Source organism: Tachypleus tridentatus, chromosome 6 (assembly GCF_004210375.1).
Source record: "Tachypleus tridentatus isolate NWPU-2018 chromosome 6, ASM421037v1, whole genome shotgun sequence".
NCBI lineage: Eukaryota > Metazoa > Arthropoda > Merostomata > Xiphosura > Limulidae > Tachypleus > Tachypleus tridentatus.
The window spans coordinates 57245983-57259744 of record NC_134830.1 but is presented as its reverse complement, the minus strand read 5'-3'; the positions used below and the strand labels follow the sequence as shown (position 1 = coordinate 57259744).

The 13762-nt window shown below is 28.9% G+C and overlaps 1 protein-coding gene across 5 annotated transcripts in view; it reads left to right on the top strand.

Annotated features, from left to right (window-relative positions):
- Nucleotides 1-13762, top strand: part of LOC143252587 (YTH domain-containing family protein 2-like) — a 45884-nt gene that overhangs the window by 24074 nt on the left and 8048 nt on the right. For 2 of the 5 annotated variants that reach the window (XR_013029051.1, XR_013029052.1), the window contains one exon: nucleotides 10740-10810. The exons of the other annotated variants lie outside the window; for them this stretch is intronic. The gene's annotated coding sequence lies outside the window, so the exon portion shown is untranslated. The remainder of the gene's footprint in view (nucleotides 1-10739; nucleotides 10811-13762) is intronic. 5 annotated transcript variants of the gene reach the window in all.

The window sequence follows — 13762 nt, the reverse complement described above, 5'->3', positions numbered from 1 at the left end:
TCATATCTAGATGATCTAATATTTTATACCATATTTTAATGAGACAAATTACTATTTTATTTTGTGTATGTGTATGTTTGAAAATTAATTTGGAACTTTATCAAATTACTGTTTTGTTGGAAATATCTGTATATTTAAAGCACTAATTTTATTTTCTGAAAAGAAACTTGTGTTCCACTAACTACCTTGATTTAAAAGTAAACTGTAAATACAAATAGAGCAGAAACATTATAAGTAGACCTTTATTACTTTACCTGAACATCACAATTACCATTAGTTTGATACCCTTTTGAAATCTTTAGAAAAAAGGAGCAAAAGATGGGTGCTACCAAGATTTAACACATGATTCTTTGTGAAAAAAATGAAAGACTCCATTACTTACTCAATATTTTATGATTACACTAGTTTGAAATATTAAAATAACTTGGATTAATCATTACAAGAATTTATATTGTAGTTCAAGATGAGTATATTTACATACTTAAATATCTGGTAAACTGAAAACTTTTTCTGCATTAAATTTCTAGTTGCCATTTTTTTTTTCTCTTGATGGTGTTGCATGTTGTTTTGTAAAAATACAACAACAGTAAAATATTGAAAAATAAATCTATAAAACTGATGTGTTTTAATTGCAACACAGCAGTTCGTGAAATGACTCGAAGTTGTTTTTTTCATCAAGAACAAACTTTTAGTTCATAGTACTCAGAAGGTCAATCCCTTTTGATTGATGTATTTGACCATGCTCAAGGTCTCACAGATTATTTTAATTCTTTCTAAAATAATTTGAATTTGAGGGTAGACTGGGAGAAATACTGATTAGTAATAAGATTAAATCAGGGGTACATATGCTCCACACTTGATATTGCTGCTGCACAAAAATATAGTTAATAAAAAAAATAAGGAAGAACAGGTTTCAGATATTAGTTTACTATAAACCTGTATAGAGGAATTTCAAGTGCCACATTGATTGAGGATTTCTCCTTGTATTTACTTGCATTTATTATATAACTGCCCAACTCTGTGAATCTCTTACAACATTGCTGTACGTCATGCTATGAGTGTCACCATTGCAGATGTTGACATGCGCTCTGAAACTGCTAATTTTGATTAATTCCATAAGTAATGTAAAATAATTTAGGATCCATGTTGATCAATCATTCATGTTTGATAGTTGATAGGAAAAAACCAAAACTGTGTAAAATATAATTTGTATGAACATTTGCATATTTGGTGTTACAATACAAGTAAGAAGAATTTTGCATTTTAAGAAGTATATCTCTCAATTTAAATTGCTCTTCAAACAGAAAAAAGGTTAAAAGATTTGAAAGAATTCACTACATTTTTGTTGTAAAAAAACAGGATTTAGAAACAGTATCATTTTGTTGTCATAAAATAACATCTTCACACATGCACATGTGTGTATGTATATATTTAAATTTAATTTTCAAAATTTAATACTTTTTTATACATATGCTACTTTTGAATGAGGCTGTTCAAGGTTATGTTATTGTTGTATGTTAAATGTCTTTACCACCTGTAGTGTGAAAAATATTTTGATATTTGCCTAATGAGTTATGATTAACGATATTTCACATTTAGGTAAATTGTTGTACATAAAAACTTGGTTGTGAAACTGTGTGCAGACATGAATGATGGAAACGTGTTTTATAAAAGAAATACTTATGATCAGTTTATCAGCTGTTTATTATACATGATAAGTATTGTAATTTTACTTGAATAAGATGACATTACTATCACTGTAATACAGTTGGATATTATATCACTTATCCTGAATAGCCTCAAACAGTAACAGCAGTTTCTCTGTTTTATGATACAATTACAAGGTGATACCTTCAAATGTTCATTCCATGATCAGTTGATAGTATGTTTATTATTAGAATTGATTGTGATGAAAGTTTTAAGTCTTAGTTCACTGTTACTTTATAGTAGGGCATGCTTGTGTGTCTAATGTCAGTTTCAAAATATTACTTGCACAGCCTTTTGTTTAGAAACCTGGATTTATTTGTTGTAATTTTGCTGATCATTTTAATGTAAATATTTGATTTTAATTTGAGAGCTGTAACAGTATATCAAGAATTTTTATTCACAAATGTTTACATTGGATCCAAAATAATTAGTAACTACATTTAAAGTTATGTTAAATAACTAGTAGTGTAAATATTTGTTTGAAAGACACCACTTGCTCAGAATAGAACAAGGTTAGTTTTTGGAGCTTGTCTGATGAACTTTCTAGAGTTCTGGGAAAATTAATAAAAGCTCACATACTAAAGAAATGTTTTACCAATAATCCAAGTACATGAACAATGTATTAATACTTCTTACCAGTTATTAAGTTGGTATTTCAGTAAACATGTGTTGCATTAATTTTTTGACTTGTGTTACTATTCAAACTGCATACAAACAAAAAGGTTATCAAATCCATTCATATATTCATTTATTATTTGAAACTATGTATAGGTGGTTCTCAGCATGTCTGTTAGCTGAAGACTAGCTTGTTCCAATCCCAGGATTTTCTGCTTTTTTATAGCATTAATGTACAATATTAAAACTGTAAAATAGCATTCATCAGAAGCTATATTTTAAAATCAACATTTTGTTGTTGTTGTTTTCAACTGTCTTGCTGACTGACTAAAATGCCTGTCACTCTTATGTAGAGTGACATGTGGAAACCATTGATCTGTAAGGTGTAGAATTCAATTGTAGATAAAAAGCAATTAAAGTTGGGGACAGCACATAAACAGATAATTGTTGAGTGAACTTGTCCAGTTAAATTTAAATGCAAGTCCAAGATTATTTCTTTTGGTTTTATTTAAAAATGGTAAAAAATTAAGTATTAAATAAATATGTATATATATGTTTGTGTGCATGAGTAAATCATTACATGTGTTGATTGATGAAAATTTTAAATGGAGAAATAATTAGGCTACTTTTAAGAACAGTAAAACGATAGAGAGTTCTTATGTATATTGTCTTTAGTCTACAAACATGAAACAAGGTTTCAGTCAATTAAAATTTTGTTCCAAGTGGTGGAGACTCTCATAAAGGCAATGGAGTAATAGGAAATTGGGAAAGTGGCAAAACAGCTTGTGTTGGAACACAATTTTGAGTTTTTGATATTTATCAAATTTAGTTTCTGTAATTATGATAATTAATTTAGTAATATGTTTCACTGCCATTGTCATTATTATAATATTTGTAAATATGGTTATTAAGTGAAGGAGACATGACTACTTATGGAAAAAGTTAAGGTTTCTATTATCACAGATTTCACTTTGAAATAAGATAAGTTTTCAATAAACCTTATTTTTGACATGCTATTGTTTTAACTCTTCTTATATGTCATCTTGATGAGCAATATTTCCAGATTTTGTGCAGTAGCTTTATTGTTAGACTAGATTATAAATGCAAACTTTAGACACACAACTAAATTTAACTTGTATTTATTGACATTTCAGGCAGACATCCTTTATTAAACCAGTCTAATAAAGAGAATTTATTTGAAACATTACTAAGTATTCCACCCCTCAGACAGTAAACATAGTTTTTCAACAGTATACCTGAAGTATCATAATGCTAAAAATGAGATTTTGATACATGTGGTGGGTACAGCACAGATAGGCCATTGTGCAGCTTTGCACTTAACATCAGCAAAGGAACAAACAATTAAACATGTCATAAATGTTTTATTCACATGAATTTCCTTCTTTTCCAGTTTTTTTTTTTATTTCTTTCTTCCAGAATTTTACTAATGCGAAACATCCACTGTATCCCCGCAAAGTTTTACCAAAGTTACATGTTTGGTATCTTTCCATCTTGTATGGTATTTTTCTTCTATTAGAACTTCCTGTATTGTTCTTTATCATAATTTTTTTAATAGATGCAGCCTTCTATTCAGCTTATAGAGTTATAAATGTGCTAAAGCTAAAGTAAATTAAATTGCACAGAGCATCTATTAACTATTCTCATTTCAATTTAGCATGCTACTCAATCAGGTTGCATTTTATAATATTAATGATTTTTACTTTATCTTTCATTTATGTAAAATTCTTTTACGCAAGGCAAATGAAAGTTTGTTCATTGGCTTTTTTTTTTGTCAGCTCTTGTTTTTGAGGCAGCATTAAATTTTTTAATTTGTTTTCAGATTTAATGTGTTTAATGAAGTGATTGATTTGTTGCTGGCTTTCCTTTGTTATTAGTAATCAAATTATTTACGTAGATGTAATCCACCTCATTCTTAGTTTTATTGTCACCCATTTTCTTTGTCTTTCTCTTGGTGTAGGTAGATAATTGATGGTAAATTCACATAAGACAGTTTCTTTTATACAATAATAGCATGTGTATGGCTTATCTTAGAAATTATGGTGATCCATGTCTTATCTTCAAATTATAAGACAGTTTTTGTTGATTAGTAATTAGGTTGTAAAATTCATGGTCACTTACGATCATCACTGGACAATGGTTCTTTCTTTCTGCTCTAGCCTGTTGCATTCCTGAATGCTAAAATATCATCTGTCAATGCATTCGTGCCAGATGTTCGCCCAAGGTCTTCACTAATTTTTACAACTAATTCACTTGCAGGCTGTTCAGTTATACTATTAATGTTGCAGACCTGAAAAGAGCCATTATGTTACTCATTTTTCTTTACCATGGTTTCTAAAAATGGGGTTGCCTTATGTTTGAAATGGCCCTATAATCAGGTGAATACAGTACTTAATTGTTTATGTTATGAACTTTCATTGGTGTTACATTTGATTTCTAAGGGTTATGTCTCCTGCTGAGACAGCAGTAAGTTTTCAGATTCACAATGCTGAAATTAGGGGTTTGATTTCCTTTGGTAGATGCAGCAGTTAGCCAAATGTGACTTTTCTATAAGAAGACCCAAAAACTTTCATTTTCTCAGGGTTATATTTGTATCTTTCTTCTAAACTGGTCATTTGGCCAGTCATATTTGTTTCCTGTGTTAATATTGCAGTTTAATATAGGCATCATTGTTAAATATGTATTGTTGGCTCATATCCATCTAAACTAAGCATATCTCTAAGAATTACCTCCTGCTCCCTTTGTCTCTATCTTTCAGGTTCTTTCAACATTGCACATCTCTGTAATGTCTGTCATTAGCATTTTTTCTGTTTTCATTAGTGCCCAAACAATATGTAAAACATGTTCAAAAGTTTGTTTTACAATACATTCTTACAGAGTGAAGATTATAGATTTGTGATTCATCTTGTAATTTAAAAATAATCAGTTGAATCTTACCAGTTAATAAAGTGCAATAAAATAAAAACCAGAAATAAATTTTAATATTATTATAAATCACCACAAAAAGCTATTAAATATAATCATACAGGTGGTAGCAAAAATACTAGTCATTGGTACTCTGCTTTAGCTCTGAAGTCCCTTGTTGACAGGAGGTGAAAACCAATTTAAAATAGTCATTGTTCATTGTTTGAAGCTCGAAAGATAAAAATTGTTTTTTTAAAAGTATCTGAAACATTTTCTAAAATGAAATTGTAAGGTTATGATGCTGTGTCTTCCTGTTGATTGATAATTATTGATTTTATAACCAGTATCCCATAATATTTAAATTCAATTAGTATAACCATTAGTATTAGTTAGTCAGCAGTGTTATAGTTTGGTTCAACATTTCAATCAATTAACTGAAAGCTGAGACCTCCAGTTCTTGTTGATTTTGGAGAAGGCAATAAAACAAACTTATGTGGCTGCAATGACCTGTAGAATCAGTATAGCAAGCATACTTCTTATTTTTATAGTAATCTTGTTGATTCTCATGTTACTAAGTAGTGAATCTATTAAATCAGTGAAAAAAGGAATAAATATTTAATAAAAAGATATTCTATCTTTAAATGTAACACCTATATATTTGAGGTCATGCATATTACCAGTAACATTTATGTGCAAATGGAAATACAGTTGCCAAAATGCTGAATATGTTGATCACACCATGCAAATTCTGTAGTGTTGGAACTGTTAAATTCACCATTAGTGATTTGTTGTAATAACTGAAAAAAACCACTGATAGCAATATTATATTAAGCCTGGTAGGTTAGTGTGTGTGAAACATGATATGTGAAGAACTTTGAGTCTTTAATATCAGAGAGTGCTAGCCTTGTTCATTTTTAATATATAACTGTTTCTGGGCAGAACATTTAATTGAATAGCCTGATGTCATGACTTATTTTGAGTAGTAGAATAATGAGTGGCATGCTTACACAAATAACAGGCTGCGATAACAATAGCTGTAATTGTGGTTGTCATAACAAAATATTCTTTCTCTACATGTATCTTAATATAAATTTGATATTTGAAATGTAAGCTACAATTTGGATGTTATTTGTTAGTTATGGGGAGCTGCAGTTCAGAAATGTGATTATAAGACTAGTGATGATAACGTTGGATAAAAAAAATACCTCATTTAAGGTTTCAATCTAGATTTTACAGTTTTCAAATTAATTAATTGCCAGCTGTTGAGTGTAAGGAGTGAGTAGTGAATGTCGAATCATGCTGATAATTACAGTGAAGTCTATCACCAAGCAACCTGATACTGATGCAGTATTGGATGTTTCTGCCACATGCAAGTCAGAATTAAAATGCCACTTGCTTAGTTGGAGAAGTGATTTCATACTAAGTAAGCAAAAAAAATAAACAACAATGTATGAAAGTAATACTGTATCCAGGTGAAGCATAAATCTTAGTTTTTCAAAATGTATGACTTATTATGGCAAAATTTTTACTTTTGTAGCTTTTATTAGTACTCTTAATGTTATAAAGTAACTAAATCATCTGTCAAAAATACCCTAGTTTTTTGAAATTCAAAACAAAATGTTGATAGAATTTTTTAAGTTTCTTATGAAATGAACAGAATATAATGTTCAAGAATTTGAATAATATAAAAATACTACATTAAAAATTATTAAATTCATACATGTGAATATCTGTCTCTAATAACACTATAGCTAACAGAGGGCTGGTGTAAACATAAGAGTTGTTTTGATGTGCAATATTTAAAAATATTAATAAAATTATTATCCTGAGTATTATAGGTTTCAACCAAGTTAAAAATGGGAATATATATATATCAGAGCATTTAGTTACTTTAAGTGAACTATATATGCATTATGAGAGCTTTATTCCAGGAAAAAATATAGTTGTTATGCTGTTCTTATGCTTGGAATTTTTTTTATTTTTGTGTTTTTAAGTGTTGTGGAGAAGATAACTTCTAAATTTACAGTGAAATATATGTTTTTAACTTTAATAGCCAATATTTCTTTGGTTTTAACTACATTGCCAAAAATCATATCAGAAATTTCATTTTGTACAGTAATTTGTAATGCAAAGCCTCATGTTTAATTAATAAGAGAAAAATTAGCAATAGCTATTTTAATGGAATAGTTAATGAGCTACATCTGTTGTAGAAAGTTTTTGGTTGACATTTTGAGCTGTAAGCATGGGCCTCCTATAAATCACTAGCAGCTCAAAACATTGTTTTAAAACTTTCTAGTCAGATGCAGTTTATTTACAAGAACACTATTCACTCTCCTCTGTCTGAACCCTTTTTCTCAAGCTGTCTGTATTTTACTGTAATATACATGTATTGTTTTATAATGTAAACTGTGGTTAACTCATAATAATAAATAAATACCATATAGGGGATAATTTGAAACATTTTATATAGCACTTGAAAAATCTTTGCACAGCATTGTACCAGCATGTGGCTGACACACTACACTGTCTCAAGTGTGTGAAATCCAGAAAGAATGAATGCAACAAACTCCTTGAATCATAAGAAGAATGTTTAAGTGGCTGTTTATATTCTGTAAAAAATACTTAATGGTGTACATAGCATGGTACACTAATAGTACACTTTACATTTTTGGGAATTCTTTACATTGATAGTGCTAAAGTACAATCCTTTTTGTCACTTGTTGTGAATATGTAATAAATTTTCTGTCCAAAATAAACCTTTATCTTCTAAAATAGAAATTGAATCTTAATTTTAAAGTATGAAAAGTCCTCAGTTTATGCTTTTTATCCAGCAATATTATCATCAAACTGAATATTACTTATCTTTATAAGCTATATAAAGAAAACCATACAAGTTACAGATAATGCAAAAAATATTCCATTTAGGTTGCATGTTGGGTGTAATAAAAATTGTATTGCAGTTTATGTTCTACAGAGGAAGATTGATTTCTAAATAAGAGATGATGTGGATTTCACAATGCAAAGCAGTACAGAACTAAATAGGTTTTTTTTGTGTGTGTGCAGGGCCATTGACTTAAGAAATAACATTAAAATTGGTAAAGTTAAATAATTTAATATTTTATGAAATTTGCACATTAATATAAATGTAGTAACAAGTTTATGTGTGAGATATATATTTCACCTCGAGCAGGCAGTTGCTGGACATTTTAAAACTTGGTCATCAAATGTCATGATCTCTGCTGTTTTTGTTCCTATAGAAATTGGTAATTCCAAGATAAGAGTCATGATGATCAAACCAAGATAAGAGTCATGATGATCAAACCAAGATAAGAGTCATGATGATCAAACAATGATTTAATGAGAGTATAATTAATAGCTATGAAAAATTAATAATGGTGTGCAAAGTTTTTAAAGATGAAGGTTTAAAGAATTGCTCTGAATAGAGTAATGTCTCCTTGCAGAAAGTAAAATTACTTTTTGTCTGTACTTATTACTATTCTTGAATGATATTAAAATTTGAAGCCAGTTCATATTCAACACAGGCTTTAGATTAGTAAAAGAGAAAGTATTAGTCATAGCATAATGTTTAGATTTTAAATTTAATTTTCATGTAGAATAAAGGTCACTTTCAAAGCAAGACTAAAATGGAATAAAAGTTGTATGGAATTTACATTAATCTTTTATCACTTTTTAATTTTTATGTAGATACTTAAATCCATTTTTTCATGAAGTAAAATGGTTTTGAGGAAACATTGCCATTATTCTAAATCATTTCTCTATTTAATTCATCAGAATAAACTTGTTTATTATGAAACTTTGTAGAATGGATAGCAACTGCCTGTTGTAGACACACAATTGTAAAGAACAATGTTTCAAAAGTCTTCTGATTGAAGACAAAAAGCAGAAGACTTTCGAAATATTGTCTTCTACACTTGAGTCTCCACAACAGGCAGTTGCCGTCCATTCTACAAAGTTTCATCATCAAAGAACTTGTTTATTAATTATTTATTTACATATTTTAAGACGTAATAAGCAATCATGGAAGGTATTTTGTTTCAGTTAAATCTTTATTACTAAATTTAGCTAAGTTCTTGGTAATGTAAAATGTCATGTTTCTGTTTTGCATTGTACTCTGTTTTTTCTCACAGTGCTTCGATATCCTGTATTTACAGGCAATATTCCCTTTTAATATGATGACTTATCAGGTAAAAATGTTAATTTCATAAGAAAGAGAAGTACCACTGATATAGCAAACAGCTGGTTTAGTTACTATTCAGTCATTATAAGAATGTGACTGTGATAATGATAATGAACCATTTCTTTTGTATTTCTCTACTAGCTGATTTTATTTCTAAAATGTGAGATTTTATGTCTGAGAGGTCTTGACGAAACAGTTTGTAGATTTTGAGGGAAGTTTTTCTAATCTGCATTCATCTCTAGCAAATATTGTAGGTGTGTCAAATAGTTCACATTTTTTGTTGTTGTTATCATCACAGTAAAATATTTTTAATGGATATTTTACTGGTAATTTTAATTACTGGAATTAAGAGCTCATGCAAAGTTCTTGGCCTATTTAAAAATTGATAAGTTTGAGAATATCCATCCACTTTGGACAGTTTTGAGACTGATGCATACACACACATACACACAAGTATCTATTTTATGTTGGAAGAAGAAATTCTTTGACCAAATCTTTTTGATGTTCAACAGTCATCAACACATCCTGGTAACCAGGATAACAGTTTAACCTTTGTTATCTCCATGTTCAAAGAATTTGTGGCTAAATTTTGTGGAAGTAATGCATTTGGATATATTTAGTTGCCCTTTCCCCTGATTTCATACCTAAAAGGTTTTGAAGGTGACAGTGCTCTGTAAGTGAATCATTTGGGCAACTTTTACTATACAGCTTAGAATTATATGAAGCACACAAAAACTTTTGTTAACCGTTTCACCTGTGTATCAGCAACCAAGAGCCAACTTGTTAATATTTGCTGTTTATCAGTCAATAGTTAGGTATCAGAAACATGAAAGTGTTTGTTGAATTATGTCATTTTGGACTTCCTTTCATTATTTTAATATTTACAGAAAATAAAAAAGCTGTATCAATCCTTTCTGTAATGTTTAATTAAATCACAAGTAAATTTCACGAATACCAGGTCATTTGTTTAAGCCACAATGATGACCCAGTAATAGAGATATGGCAAGCATCACTTACATTCATTATTTATATTTACATTGCTATGACATCCTTAAACTAAATATTTTAATTTCAGAAATAAAAGTATAACTTTTTCTGAGTTCAGTGTGCACTTCAAATATCATAAACAAATTTTACCTACTTGACCCTTCACACCCTAAGGTAGCCCATAGAAGAGACTGATCTGATTTTTTTTAATGACTTTGCTAATGTTAATAATTTATATTTTTTCATAATTTGGAAAAAATTTTAGCTTCTAAAGTATGTAATATGTTGAATCTTTTTTTTTTTTCACAAGCTTTAGGTAACTGACAGGTCCTCACAGTGCCCTATGGGCATCCTCGGGTACTAAAAGATTAAAAGAGACAGGTATGTGAAAGATTGTGGCTTAAGTAGGTAATACTTGGTTTACTGAAACATCTTTTCATCATTTTGAAGTTTTTGATGCTTCATGTTTAGAAATCCTGTCAATACCCTATGTGTTCTGGCTCTGTCAGTTTCATTGACTTTGTAATCAGCATATAACCATGAAATTATACATCCTACAATTCTGAATATACTAATGTACCTTCACCAAATTTGGTAAACTTCTGGTAGAAATAACAAATCTGTAGTACAGAAAAGAAATCAGAATTTTTAAATAAATCATTTTTACTAAAGATTTGTCTGAAATTAGAAGCCTTTATCAAGTGGACAGAGTGAAAATTGATTTATGTGCTAGAAAAAAATAGTTTTTTGGTCTTAGTCTCATATTTCATATGTACAACCTATAAAATCTCCTAAATGAGTTTCAGAAGGCTTTTTGGGGTAAAAACTATACTTTACCCAATTGTCTTTACCCTAACACTAACTTGTTGCAAAAACATCACTGTACAGTGAAGCGAAGAGTTGAAAAATATGAAATGGAAACAAAAATAGATTGTTGTTGTTTTCTCTTCTAGAATGACTACAGATTGTAACAGACAGTTACAGTTGTATATCCTAACATTTTCAGCTTTTAACTTTTGGGCATTACTTCATTTTAATTACTGGCTTTTAGGTGTCATTAGGCCTTCTAACAATATGTGAAAACTGATATATCACAATGAGAGAGCTAAGTGTAAACATACAGTCCAGTTTCAGTCAAATAACCAGATAATGCAGACTTCCCTTTGAGTGATGAAAGAAATTTTTTAACTTTTTCATTCAAGTTTTGTCATTTAACCTAATGAGTTTCAAATTTTACATTGTTACTTCAGGTAAAAAAATAGATAATTTATGGAAATATTCATGGAAAGGAAGCTTGGATGCTATGTTTTTGTATCCATATTTTCTTTTCACTATATTGGTTTTTCAAAATATAATTCATATAGATTTCAAATATGCATTTTAGGAAACAAAAGATGTATCGGTACTAGAATAGAGTGTTCAAAAACTAGTCAGAATTTATCTGTGAAGCTATAAATAGGGTAAAAAATTCCATTACTGCTTGAAGTAATAACTTTACTCAACACACATTAAGTTTTTATAGCAAACTGCCAAGACTAAGCAAATTAATTTAAGAAGACAGTACATTGATCCCTCTGTTTACTATAAGTACGTCCACTTATAAGTGCCATGTGACTTAGAAATTACCTGTAAAACTACATTATGGTGGTGGCTTTAGTAAATTTATTGATTCTTTAACAAATCAAGAATAGGCAAGGTTCATGTTTTATATCCTGACCTACTATTATCTGTAGTTTGTGTTTCTAATTAGAAGGAGACATTAAAAGGATGAAAATAAATTATATATGGGAGAGTTCAGAGCTTAAGGTGTGTCACAAAACAGAAATATATGAAGGTTTAGAATTAAGTTAAATATTACCCTTTGAAATAAAGAATTAAAACTTAGACAATATAAAAATTTGAATTATAAACTAGATTTTTTGTCAAGCCTATTGAATAAATTAGTAATAAAGTTGTTTTATTAAAGTTTAAATGCAACTCTGTAGAAAAGGGTATGAAATACAGGTTCTGAACCATCCACAAGCATACAGATAAATTACCTAGCTTAAGATATCTTGAAAGTTAAAACTGAAATTATTTATAGTGTAAAGTAGTGGCACTTAGACATAAAATAATTATATTTCTAAAGTTTCTTTTACTTTTTTTTTTCAAGTTGGTCATTTTGTTTTGAAACTGTAAATTTTTGAACTAGTTATTTGCATATTAGTCCTCAGCATTTAAACTCATAGATGGTCATTAAGTACTAACTTTATCTTGTTATAAGCTTGTTCATCTAAATACTGATTTATTTTAAACTAAAGGTATGATCAACCAGTGAAATAATGTTGCTAACACTGTGAGATCAATATTTTATCAAACTTTTTATTATAAAATAAAAGAAAGGATAAGAGGTTAAAATATTTGTTACAAAGTTCAAATGCAACAAGAAAATTATGGTATTAAAAGCAATACTCAGTTGATATATTTTTGGTTTTAGTATTTGTTGTGTGGATAATACAAGTTTTTGAATGGCTTATTTTAATCTTCTGCCAACAAAGTAATTTTAACTTGAAGTTAGTTATTAAAGTGTTAAACATTTTGCCAACTTTCTAATGTTGTAAGTTACTGAGTTACCAAAATGTACCGATTTTTAGTAGTCAAATGATTAAGTGTTTTATTGGTTTTTTTCATTTTATAATATTTTACTTGATACTTGCATAAATTTGTCATCTATGAACCTGGTATGTACAATCCTATAACAGGAGTGCATATTGAAATTCATAATGATGTTTGTGTTTCATGAATGAACAAATGATATTTGTTTTTTTGCAACAGAAACATTAAATCAGTGTTCTGGGCTGGTTGTAAAAAACAATAAACACCTTACTCAAGCTGTTAACATGAATATAATTAACTATCTCAGTGCTCATCATATGACAGTAAATACTGATTAATTCTTCTTTTGAAAATTAAATACGTATTCTATGAACATGTTTTATAAACAATAATTATATTGTAGTTGTGATTTACGTATGAAGAATGTTTTTCTTTTATCTAGTATTCATGAAAAAGCTGCTTTTTGTTCATTTGGTCATTACCTGTAAGTGATTTATGATTAGAATTTTGACAAGGCCTAATAAATTGAACAAGGCAAAAAACTGGGCCTCAAAGAAATATTCATACATGGTCAAATGTCTGACCTTGTGATTTATTAATTGTTATGGCAAGGACAAAGAATTTGATTGTTAAGGGCAAATTTACAAAAGTGTAACTTTTAATAAAAATTCTTATAAATTTTTTGACACAATTTATAAAAATCTCTTAACATAAGTGAACATCTATAATGTATTGTAG